Below are 12,827 nucleotides of genomic sequence, written 5' to 3'. Positions count from 1 at the left end.
GGCACCATGAGACAAGCACAGACTACATATGCAATGCAATTCGCAAAAACCTGTTGCCCCACCCTTGTGTGAATTGACTGAGTTATACCTGGTAGGAATAAGTGGGAGGCTTTGCCTGGCAATCATAAAAGGTTGAATAGGATGATAAGTCTAGAATACAAGAACCTATGGTCAGTATCTTAACTCAGCAAGATCCATAATACATGACACGTTACACAGTACTACATACCAACGTAAATGTATAAATGGGCTTCAACAGGGGTCAGTATGGAAGTTAGCCTGCCAGGCGAAGCTCATAAGCCCCTGTTGTCAGAAAGAAAAATAAAAGAGACAACAGTTATTGTCTTCACTCCCTAATTTGCATTGCCCGGTTAATTCACCTGACAATACACTCTGCTGTACACAAGGAGTAATACCAAAGTCCTGGGTCCTGAAGTGATAGAGATACACCAACAAAGCTAAACCAATAATGTCATCCGTTTGGCTGGTGAACCACAGAATATGCACCTTTGGAATACAATGTCTCTTATGCAGGTAAGTCCGTTGTACCCCTTAAGCACAAGGCAAATGCATGGGGGATATATGAAAGATCAATAGCCCTGTAAGTCTGACTTCAGGTTGAACCCAGAGCAAGGAATGGCAGTTCACAGAAAACAGTGTTCCCAAGAAAATCCTTGAACCCTCTAACACTGTACACACTGCCTGGAAACCGGCGTCTCACTAGCCAGTGAAACGCTAGAGCCTCAGCCGAGAACTCCACTGAAATGGGAAGCGCCAGCCGACGCCACCCCTAGACAGAAGCGGAAGGCTTCTATTGCACTCACCAGCCGGTACAGTACACTCGTAAAGGATACGCTGGAACTCCACTGAAATGGGAAGCGCCAGCCGACGCCACCCCTAGACAGAAGCGGAAGGCTTCTATTGCACTCACCAGCCGGTACAGTACACACGTAAAGGATACGCTGGAAACTAACGATCTCACCAAGATCAGGATCGGAACCAGAATCAACGGCGGCGCCTTCTGTTTCCTCGCCGGTAATGTTCTCTGCGCGTGTGACGTCATCACACGGGCGTCGCGCGCGCAGTACCTGGAAACATGGGAAATGTAGTTTTTTTTGGTATTAGATCGCGTCTCAAGGCAGGGTTCGCGCCTAGCCTCCGCTGTGAGATCTGACAGGCCCAGGCATAACCGACCGCATGGCCGCAAGACGAGTCGAAACGTCGACATTTATCTAATACCTGGACCACTAAATATATTTCTCTCTCTGTGATACAGTGCAGACATTAATAACATTCTGTGTCTAAGAATAATAGTAGGGAGATTTTTTGGACTATTTGAAGTGGTCAGGTTGTACAGGTCTGGCATTTGCTGGCCGGATATTCTTTTGAAATTATTGGAACTGTTTTATTTATAATTTTGTGTGATTTCTCTTCTTTTCATCTTCATCAATTTCACATTCTTTGACACCCTTTGCTATACTGCACGTTCTATACCTGGCAATGTGTATAAATTGTGAACTGAGTTGCAAATTTTGAATATGACAATAGATTAAAATATTGTATATATCTGGAGATTGATGCTGTTGCCGTCTTTTATGTTTATCATTAATTGAGCAGGGCTGTTCAAATAACATATGCTCTTTAGTTGTAAAAGTTCTGATTCATTGTTCAATTAGAAATATATAGGTCTTGGACCATTGTTGTTTATATCGATATAATACCCAGGTCCAGTACTTTTTGGGTTACCCCATTTCTTTAATGGTGGCCTGAATATCATAGGCGAGAAATACCGTGATATACTCAAAAGTGAAAAGGTGAACCCAAAATAAATCAAGATAGATTCTAACATAAAAACACCAATGTGTTGAGTGACAGTAAATCTTAAAAACAATATTTAGTTTCAGTATATAAAGCGCAGATGTATGTGTAGAGAAACAAATTTAGGCATATGATTGAAATTAAAGTTAAACTGTTGCAGTGCCACATAAGTACGACTACAATTCTATATGTAAAATATTCCAAACAAATTGGCAATTCAATGCTATACACATCATTGTATCCCCAAGTGTAGATTTAATCGGGATAGAAGGAAACTCTTGCCTAACAGTACAGATATAACCTGATTCATATACAAGTATACAAATCCTCCGTGGTGTTAAGACCCATAGGAGTTTTGGAATTTAATTCCAGGATATATTTGGTCTCCAATACCCGTAAGGCACTATCTCTGTTTCCACCCTTGCGTGACGGTGGTATACAGTCAATGGCAAAGTACTGGAGAAGAGTATTGTCACTGCCATGTTTGGCCTCAAAATGCCGTGCAACAGGGTATGCTTGATCCTTATTATTAATTGCCCGAAGATGTTGCAGGATCCTCATGTGCACGGGTAACTTAGTACTACCAATGTAGCGTAATGCGCAAGGGCACTCCAACACATAAACAACGTATTCAGTTTTACACGTGATACGTCGTTTAATTTTGACAGGTTGGGGCAAGAAAGGGGTATTATATTCCTTGACATTTTTAGCATGCTTGCATGCTTTGCAGGTAAAGCATTTGAAAAAGCCTTTTTTGTTTGGAAAGCCAATTAGATGGGAGCCTGATTTCAGGATTACATTTATCAAGACAATTTCCCATGGATCTGGCTTTGCGGAATGCCACTTGTGGGGTATGGTTATTCTTAATCAAGTCCTCACCAATGACAGGATCCTTTAACAATAAATCCCAATGCTTCCTAAGTATTTTTCTTATGGCCGCCTGTTGTTTGTTATAGGTGACAATAACCCTCACCTTTTTACTAGCGCCATTACCAGTGATTGGGATTTTAGGGGCCAAAGTACTTTCACGAGTTAGAGACTCAGTCTTGTGAATAGCTTTCTCTATAATAGCTGGACTATAGCCTCTTGAAAGGAACCGTTCTTTGCTACTCTTTTGTGCCAATTTGCATTCCTCCACATCACTACAGATACGTTTGATCCTCAGCATCTCCCCATAAGGGATGCTGTTGATCAAATGTTGGGGATGGTGACTGGATGCATGTAATACCGAGTTTCCGGCAGTAGGTTTACGATGTAGTCTAGTACATATACTGTTGTTACTTATGTACACTTCAACATCTAAGAAGACTACACACATTTTGCTCATATGAGCGGTAAACTCTAGATTCAGTTGGTTGACATTTAACCTTTTGATAAATTCCCTGGCTAGGTCCTCTGACCCCCTCCACAAGAGAAAGAGAGCATCCATATACCTCAGTCAAAGAGGGACATGTGCCTTCAAGGTAGCCTCATGCTCTGTTTTCAGGACCTGCTCCTCCCACCAGCCCATATGTAGACAGGCGTAGCTGGGGGAGAAGCAGGCCCCCATGGTAACCCCCCTTATCTGCTGGAAGACAGTATTATCAAATGTGAAATAGTTGTATTCCAAGCACATTTTGATCATATCAACCAACATTTTGTTATGGAGAGTAAAACATGCAGGTCTGCGATTGAGATAGTGTTCAACCGCCCTAATCCCATCCCGATGACTAATAGAGGTGTAAAGGGACGCAACGTCCATGGTAATTAAAATCAAATCATCAGACCAGTTATTGTCGTGAATTTTTCTTAGGAAGTCAGAGGTGTCCCTAACATAAGATGGTAATGTGAGCACCCATTCTTGTAAAAAGTAATCTAAATATTTGGAGGTATTTTCAGTTAAACTACCAATGGCTGAAATTATGGGACGACCAGGGTTTTTTTTTATGTTCTTATGCACCTTGGGAAGAAAATATATAGAAGGTACAGTAGGATAATCATTGTGCAAGAAAAGATATTCGTCATTACTAATTAGCCCACTGCTTTTCCAAGCTAACAACTTATATATATATATATGTTTAATTTTTTTTTAAGTTACATTAATTATTTATTAATTTTAAGTATATTTAAGTATTTTAAGTATGTTTAAATTAATTATATTTATTATTATATTACTTTTAAATTACTTTTAAGATATTTTAAAAATTCGATATTTTGACTGTCTATATTTTTTCCTATCGATATTTTGGAGTCGATATTTTTGTACTTACCTGTTTGTAGATAGGAAGTCGATATTCTGGCATTCTATATTTTTACCTCGATATTTTGTCAAGTCGATATTTTGACTGTTGATATTCTGTCAGTGATCCAAAAAGGAGATAGGAAAGGATAAGGAAGAGGGTGCGAGGACCCGCAGGCCCTAGAAACTTCTGAACGGTTGAGTTCTGGGGGCTTCATGAACTGCTGGGGCCCAGAAGAGAGAGCACAGCAGGGCGTGCTTACTGTTTTGGCGTGGGGAGAACTTTTTTTTGCTTCCCTCCCCCTTTTGCCTCCGTAGGCAACCGCCTAGTGTTGCCTAAGGTAGAAACGGCCCTGCCCTGTACCACATTATTAGCTGAAGCAAAGTATGCCTGAGCATACTTCTTGGGGAGTGATAAATTGGGGGAGATGGACTTAAGGTGTGTCTCTTGCAAAAATATCACCTGTGGGGAGATAACATTGCTCCTCTATTCTGTACATTTAAAAAAACATTTATATTGAACAAGATTATCTTTAGTGGTTGTGACATTCTTCAGTATAAAACATAGCACCTTAACCCAGCCAAAGAATACATATTACGCTCTACCCTTCGCAATACCTCAATTTGTACTGTCTCCTTTGTTGAAGTTACCTGTATCCCCTTAGTGACATAGGAACCTCAGCCCCTTGACCCCTGAACATGGTTGTCTTGCAATCCTGTTTCTTGACCATTGTTGACCTGCTATTTTGCCACTCATTTTTTTATAAAAGTGAGAGACACTCATTCCGGGGTTTTGGACGGTGAAGTAAGCAGCAGATGGTCCTGAGGGGATCGAAAGAAGGTGCAGGAGCTCCAGCTGCAGCCCCCACCCCTTCAGCGTTGTCGCAGAAGGTTAGGAGAAAAGTGGCACAAGCACACATTCTTGCAGCCAGGAGAGGAAGTGGGATACAGAAGATAAGTGGGGTGGCAAATATTGCAATGGATCTTATATCCCCAGGTTCCTCTCCCCCGGCATTGACTTTGTCAGGGTCCTTGCCAGAATTTGATACCAGCAATATGGGCCATGGGGAGGGTGGGGTGGGGGGGGGGGGTGGAATGCTGTGGCATCAGGCATGATCCAGAAGTTAAAGGGGGTGGATGATGTTCCATGGCCTTCCCGCATTCAGCAAGAGACGGGCGGGAATGGAAGTGAGGCAGGGTCTGCACAAATGGCTGGAAGAAAAGTAGCTGAGGAGAATACCAAGACAGGAGGGGTAGATAATCCTCCTGAAGACTACCGCATATTTTCCAAAAATCGTAGGAGGTTCCAATTTGCTTCCTGTAGACAGGATATCACCTGGAGAGGTCTATCAAGCCATTCTGGAAATTGCCCCTTGTAAGAACCTGAAGCAGAGAGTGCAGTCTATCCAAGTTAAGGTCTGGCTGAGCCTATACATGTACCTGAAATACCAAGCTGCCCAGAGCTATAGCCTCCCTCAATATACCGCAGTCTTCTAATGAAACCCAGGGCTGAAGAGCTGGATTCGCCCAATTTCCAGGGGGCTATGAGCACTTTTCTCGGGAAAGCGCCACTTCGAGAGCCAGCCTCCACTGGTCTCAATGCACCAAATGCAACAGCTTTTCAAGAATATTTTGGGAGAAATACGAGACTGTAAAACCTCTCAGGCCCAAGAGCTCTCTTTACTGCATCAGAGATTAGACAACATTGAAAATATGGTACAGTAAATACCAGAGCGATTTAAAGAATTGGAGCAATGTGTATCTGATGTATCTAACATTGAGGACCAACCCCAGTTCTGTGACTCCGATATTGCCTCTCTGCAGAAAAAACTGCAGGCCTCATAGTTGAAGATGGACGAGATGGAGAATTATGTTAGATGATCAAATCTGTGCTTTACAGGGATACCAGAGAATAGTGCATTCCTCAATGGTCAGCCTAATCCCTTGGGTTACATAGAGTCGCTGATCAGAGAACATACTTTTGAGAAAGTGCCAGAGGAGTTTACTATAATGAGGGCTCATAGACTCCCTTCTCAGAAACTTCCGGGGCCAAGTATCCCAGGATGATGATTGTGAATTTTTCTGATTACCACATTAGACAGGCTATCTTAACTAACGCGATTCAAAAGAAGGATATTGTCCTACCTGACTGAGGCAAGGTGAAAGTGTTCTCCGATATTTCGGCATTAGCAGCTTGTCGACGGAGGGACTTTGTGGGCATGATGGGTCAATTCAAGAGTCCAGGAGCGCAGATCTCTATCATCCAGCAGTCCAAAATGAAAGTTTTATGGAGAGGACAGTTCTATCTCTGCTCCTTTCTTGAAGAAACTCAAGAACTACTACAAAAAATAGCCCAAGCAAGCGGGAAATAGTGAAATGTGTGGCAATTGAACAGAATAAGGTCTTCAGGACTCTAGGCTCTACTGGGTGGCCAAGCATCCTGGGCCCCCCTCCTACTCCGGTAGTGAAAGCTAAAAATCTGGGAGTCATAATAGATGAGAAGCTGAATTTCAAATCACACGTTTCTAAGGTGGTATCTTCTGCATTTTTCAACATCAGAACAGTGCGTAAATTTCTTCCATTTATTCTGAAAAGCGCTAAAAAGACTGTTCTAACTTCCCTTGTTTTGTCACATTAGACTACTGTAATGCCTTATATATGAATCTACAGTCCAATCAACTTAGAAGACTGCAGTCAGCACAGAATGCTGCTGCTAGATTGGTGCTAAATGTCCCCAAACATCAGTCCATCAGGGCCGAAATACTGCACTGGCTGTCAGTAACTCAACGTGTAAAATTCAAGGTACTGTGTTTAGCACACAAGGAACTACACAGAGTAGGTCCACGATTTCTTTGGCGTATCTTTAATTGGCATTCCCCCAATAGCCAACTGCGATCGGCTGCTGCCTTCTTGATGCCCACTTACAGAATCAGGATGACGAACTGGAAGGGGGGGGGGGGGGGGGCAGTTTCAGTCATGGCACCATTAGGCTTTGGAATTCTCTCCCGCTTGCTCTTAGGAAGTTACCTTCTCTGATTGAGTTAAGGAAAAACCTTAAAACATGGCTATTCAAAAAGTAAGCTCCCTTTACAGTATGCGGTCCGTAAGCGCCTAGACACCCAAGGGTATTAGTGCGCTCTGGAAATTGTGATAACATTAACATATAGCTATAGGAATCTGAAATATATCAATCTCGCTTTTTGCATGATCATATGCAAGTAGTATACACTAGTGGTATAGGTTTACTCACTTGCACTTGGTACTTTGTGTACTCTGCACTTTATGCACTTTGCGCACTTCAACTATGCTCACTTTCACTACTGGACTTTATTCTCCACTACGGGGGCCTCTAATAGTATCTATCTGGATGCATTAGGTAAAGCTGCTATTATTGTCTCTTGTTATAGGTAGTTGGTACCAGAAAATGTGATTGCACTTTATGCACAGTGCCCACTTTCACTATTGCACTTTATTTTTTCCCTTATTGTAGGGTAATAGTATTTACCATGTTTTTTGGGGAAAAGTGTGTAGCAACCTCTTCTTGTATAAGCAATGTGTACCCTAAGTTGCAATTTATGTATTATCCATTTTCAATACTAGATTCCTCCCTCCCCTTTTTTGGGGGGAGATTCAATTGTGCTAAGTTTTATCTATTAGACTGCATTAAGGGTAACAATTGTTTGTTAAAATCTTCTTTTTCTTATTTAGGCAACGAGTACCTTAGAATTAGCTGGAATGCCAATTTATTAGAGGTTTGGAATTATAAGAATTTTAATATGCCTGTTTTGCTCTTGGCCGCCACTTTTTTCCTTTTTGTGCAAGACTTGATCTGCCTTTTCCCATGTTAAGGGTTTTTAGGTTTGGCCAATAAATCCAGTTATAGCTGTATATTTATTGGTCTGAGTGGACACTTAAAGCACAAGCACTTTTTTGTTGATGTTAGCACTTTATGCAGGAGATACTCCGGGGGGTAAAAGTCATATGATAAACAGCAGAAGGGGGAGGGGGATAGACGTGCGACTAGGCGCCAGGTAAAGGCACCCTTGTATGCTGGATGGGTTGAGGAAGGGAGGTAAGGGCTACCCCCCTCCTCAGGTACCTTTGGGGGGGAGGGGGTGGTGGGGTTTGGGTTTGAAGCATTTAAGTCTCTCATAGTTATGAGATTAATTAAGTTATCACCAATAGGCTTCCTCCCACTCCCTTTATCATACCTCAGTGGGATTTGCATTTGGTTCTCACTTTCTTGATGGGGTTCTCCCATTGAACCTTTACTTAGTTATCCCTCAAGGTTCTTGGCTTCCAAGACAATATTTCTGATTGCAATCACTTCCACTAGGAGGGCGAGTGAGCTGCAGGCTCTTAGCTCTAAGCTTCATTTACCTTATTTCATGTGGAAAAGATGGTTCTTAGGACCAGAGCTGCTTTCCTACCTAAGGTGGTCACTCCTTTCCACCTACGGCAATCCATCACTTTACCCACTTTCTATCCTCCCCCATCTTTCTAAGGAGAAGGAGAGACTGCACTGCCTAGACCCTAAAAGGGCGGTCAGCTTCTACCTGTACTGTACTAAAGACTTTAGGCTAGATGACCAACTTTTCAACAAATAGGTGGGCAAGATGAAGGGCATGACTGTCCACAAAAGAACGAAGTCCAGGTGGATCATCCTCTGTATCAAGATCTTCTATGCCTTGGCCAAGAAGGAGCCTCCTGAAGATATTCAAACTCATTCCACCAGAGCTAAGTCTTCTTCTTCTGCTTTAGCTAGAGGTGTCTCTCTTGAAGACATCTGCAAGGCGGCAACTTGGGCCTCCCTCCACACTTTTGCACAGCACTATTGCTTGGACTTGGAGGTGAGGAGGAATGGCCATCTTGTTCATTCTGTGCTGCAGGCCTTTTTGGTATAGGAAGGCAGGCACCCTCCACCAAGAGTAGGACTGCTTGGGGATTCAATTCAAAAGGTAAGAAATCCACAGGCCGATGTATCAATCAGAAGAACAAGTTACTTACCTTCAGTAATACTTTTTCTTGTGGATATAGTACTAGTCTGTGGATTCCTCCCGGACCACCCGCCTCACTGTTGCCGACTGTTTATACCAAAAAATGATTGGCATTAAGTTTTATGTATTTATTATTGGAATAATTAGAGTAATGTGATGCTTGTCTCCAGGAAATGTCTATATTTTAGAATTTTCTGCTTTAAGTGGTTTTGTATCTTATGTATGCTTGTGAAAATGTTGTCGGTTCACTCGTTTGCCTCGAAGGCATGGACAAAATGGGTGGAACTGATGTCAGCACGCCATCAAGGTCTTCTTATTGCTCCGATGACATCACACGGAGTTGTGTGCGGAGCCATTCCATTGTTATATCCTCGTTGACGTGGGAGAGCTGTGGAGAAAAGTTTCAGTAGAAAGTTGTGTTTGAGGTAATTCAAAAGGTGAGGAGTGTAATGTAATGTAAGTTGGCATTTGTATAGCGCTAACTGTCACTCCACGAAGAGTCTCCTGGCGCTGGTTGTTTGAGGTGAGAGAGGAACCTAAACGTGCTAGCTTCTAAACATGCTATATCAGTGCAAGATAGAATGCTATATATCCATGTTTTCAAAGCCTTCCTGAATTGAGTTTCTGTTTTCTGAAATCTTAAATTAATTGGTAGTGCGTTCCAGGTTTTGGTCCCCAGAACGGCCACAGTTTTTCTTCCTTTTGTTATACATCTGAAAATGGGTGGTTTAAGGAGCTTGGCTGTCGAAGACCTAAGAGTCCTAGTAGTGAACCCACAGGCAGATAATGTATCCACCAGAAAAAGTGTTACCAAAGGTAAATAATTTGTTCTTTTCTGCCATTTGAGCTAACTGCCTCACATATATACATTGAACAGTGTAGGGCTAAGAGTGTAGAGTAAAACTGGGCACATTTTTGTCACCATCTCAGGCGGTGCAATGTGGGGTCCCGCAGGGCTCTGCTTTGAGCCCGCTATTGTTTAACATCTACGTGACCCAACTTGCCAAAATTGTACAATCTTTTGGGTACCAGGTTTTGACGTATGCCGACGACATCCAGATCATCGTCTCCACCACCGGGTCAATAAAAGACTCCGCCCAAAAAAAAATTCGAATCTGTATGGAGGCAGTTGCGCAATGGATGATTCGCAACTACCTTAAGTTGAACAGAGAAAAGACGGAAGTCTTGGTCTTTGGAGGGAGCCATGATCTGTGGTCTGGGGACTGGTGGCCTGCTTCCTTAGGGGACTGCCCCCAGCCGACCTTCTCGGCCAGGAATCTGGGAGTACTTATAGACCCAGCCCTCTCATTTGACCTCCAGGTCAACAGAACAGTGTCCACTTGCTGTGCTATCATTCGGACGTTAAAAAAGATTGCCCCTTATCTGTCACCTGATGCCTGTAGACAATCAACTGCTGCTCTGGTTGTCTCCGGGCTTGATTATTGTAACGTGTTATACGCGGGCATAAACAAGAAATCACTTCAGCGCCTCCAGGTAGTTCAGAATGCTGCAGCCAGGATGGTCTTAAACCTCCCTAGGCGTTCATCGGCAACAAAGGCCAGGAAAGATCTCCACTGGCTGCCGTTTCAGGCCAGGATTTCTTTTAAGCTTCTCTGTCTGGCTCACAGGGCAGTTTTTGGATCAGGCTCTGATGGGATTAGGTCCCTAATTAGCCTCTATACCCCCAACAGAACGCTTCGCTCGTCCTCCAGAAATTTGCTCATTGTCCCTAGATTCAGAAGGGCGAGATGGGGAGGAAGAGCCTTATCCACCCTGGCACCTAAATTATGGAACTCCCTCCCCCCTGAACTTTCCAGCCAACCATCTCTTGCGATCTTCCGTAAACTTCTGAAGACCTGGCTCTTCTCCCAGGCTTATTAAATTCTGTGGTATCATCCGCCTGTTATTATATGTCTGTATGTTGCCTGCGCCTTGATGCCCTTGGGGTTAAGTCTGCGCATTACAAGACATCCTTCATTTATTCATTCATTCTAGGGCTCAATTAGGAGCCTTGGGGGAACGCCATATTTCAATACTTTAGGCCATGAGGAAAAAGGCTCCAAGTACACCGACTGCTCTCTATCCGATAGAAATGAATGGATCCAGCTAAGAGCTGTACTACTAATTTCCAGATCAGCTAGTCTTGTTAGTAATATCTGATAAGAAATAGTATCCAAGGCTGCCAACAAATCTAACAAGATGAGGGTGGCCCTCTGGGCCTGATCCAGGTGGAACCTGGTCTCTTCAGTTACCTCCAAGAGAGCTGGTTCCATACTATGATTAGAACGAAAACACAAGTATGAGGAATGGAGTAAATTATTTGCTACTAGATTTGTATTTAGTTGCTGATTTACCAGCTTTACAAGAGCTTTAGCTGCTGCTGGAAATTGAGAGATGGGACGAAAATGTCCAACTTAGGACCTGATTACGAGTTTTGTGCACAAGGTTACTCCTTCACAAACGTAATGGATATCCCGCCTTCCAAATTACAATTCCCTAGGATATAATGGAATTGTATTTTGGTGGACGGAATATCCGTCACATTATTGACAGGATAACTCGTAGTCAGGCCCTTAGTTGGGTCCACTGTTTGTTTTTTCAGTAAAGGAATAACCGCTGCCTGTTTCCAACATCTGAGAACAATTCCAGAGGCAAGCAAAGATTTAAAGACTTGGTTGACCACCAGGTTAATCAATTTGATAACATAAGAGAGCACACAAGGGGCACATGGGTCAAGTGGAGAGCCTGATTTACACTGAATAATCGCCATCCGTGACTCATCTAGCAAAAACTGGTCAACTCTAGATACAATGCTATTAGAGTTAGACCTATAGTCCTCCACCATCAAGGATGGCATCACCTCTGAATTATCTAAATATTCCTGGATATTCTAGATATTGTCAACATTAAACGTGGCTAACTGGTTGCACAAACCTGAAGTCGCAGGAATCTTAACACAACACCTTTAGGATGGAGACATTCTTTTTAAATATTGAAAGGTTCAATCGGCCTTCCTTATCCTGTCTGCAAAACATTCTGCTTGAGCCAGCTTAATATTTTTGTGATATCCTTGTAAGGCGAATTTGTAAATCGCTTTAGCCTCTGCACTAAAATCAGCCCGCCTATGAAGTTCTAACTGCAGCGTGTATTTCCTTGTGCGAGTTCAGGGAAGAAGCTCCTTTGACTTGTCGGTAAAATATTAATGTTTTGCAACTGGATTTCGGTCGCAAAACATTAATGCATACCTTAAGGAATAAGAATTTTAAAGGGTCCCCTTTACATGCCGCTTCCAAATACTGATTAAGTATTTACTTGCACCCCAAATTGTCATTCGGTAATATGTTACCGAAAATCAATTTGGGCTTTGAACATTTAAAAATGCCATTTTGTAATTTATTTAACCTTTATGACCATAAGATTGCTTTAAACAGCAGGCCCAAAATCTGTTTTTGTCCAGTGAAGAAGGGCTTATGGGTGCTTTCTACTTCTATGTTAACGAGAGGAGTCCCTGTGACTGACATCTGTAAGACTGCTACATTGGCATTTTTGCACACTTTTGCAAAGCACTATTACTTAAATATGAAATACAACGAGATTGTCATTTTGCTCATTCTGTCCTTCTGGAATTTCTTGTTTAATGATGCTGCAGGTCCCTACTCCAAGTGCTGTATGGCTTGATAATCTATTCAAATAGTGAGGACTCTGCAGGTGGAAAGAGTATCCATCAGAAAGATCATTACCAAAGGGTAGTAACTTTTTCTATGAAAGCCTACATGATTTCTGAAAGCATAATT

At 42.6% G+C, this 12,827-nt stretch overlaps 1 protein-coding gene across 1 annotated transcript in view; it reads left to right on the top strand.

Annotated features, from left to right (window-relative positions):
• The window catches only part of ZCWPW2 (zinc finger CW-type and PWWP domain containing 2), a 778,017-nt gene that overhangs the window by 722,798 nt on the left and 42,392 nt on the right, over positions 1-12,827 (top strand). The window lies entirely within an intron of this gene.

Source organism: Lissotriton vulgaris, chromosome 10, assembly GCF_964263255.1.
Source record: "Lissotriton vulgaris chromosome 10, aLisVul1.2, whole genome shotgun sequence".
NCBI lineage: Eukaryota > Metazoa > Chordata > Amphibia > Caudata > Salamandridae > Lissotriton > Lissotriton vulgaris.
This window is presented reverse-complemented; position numbering and strand designations above follow the sequence as displayed.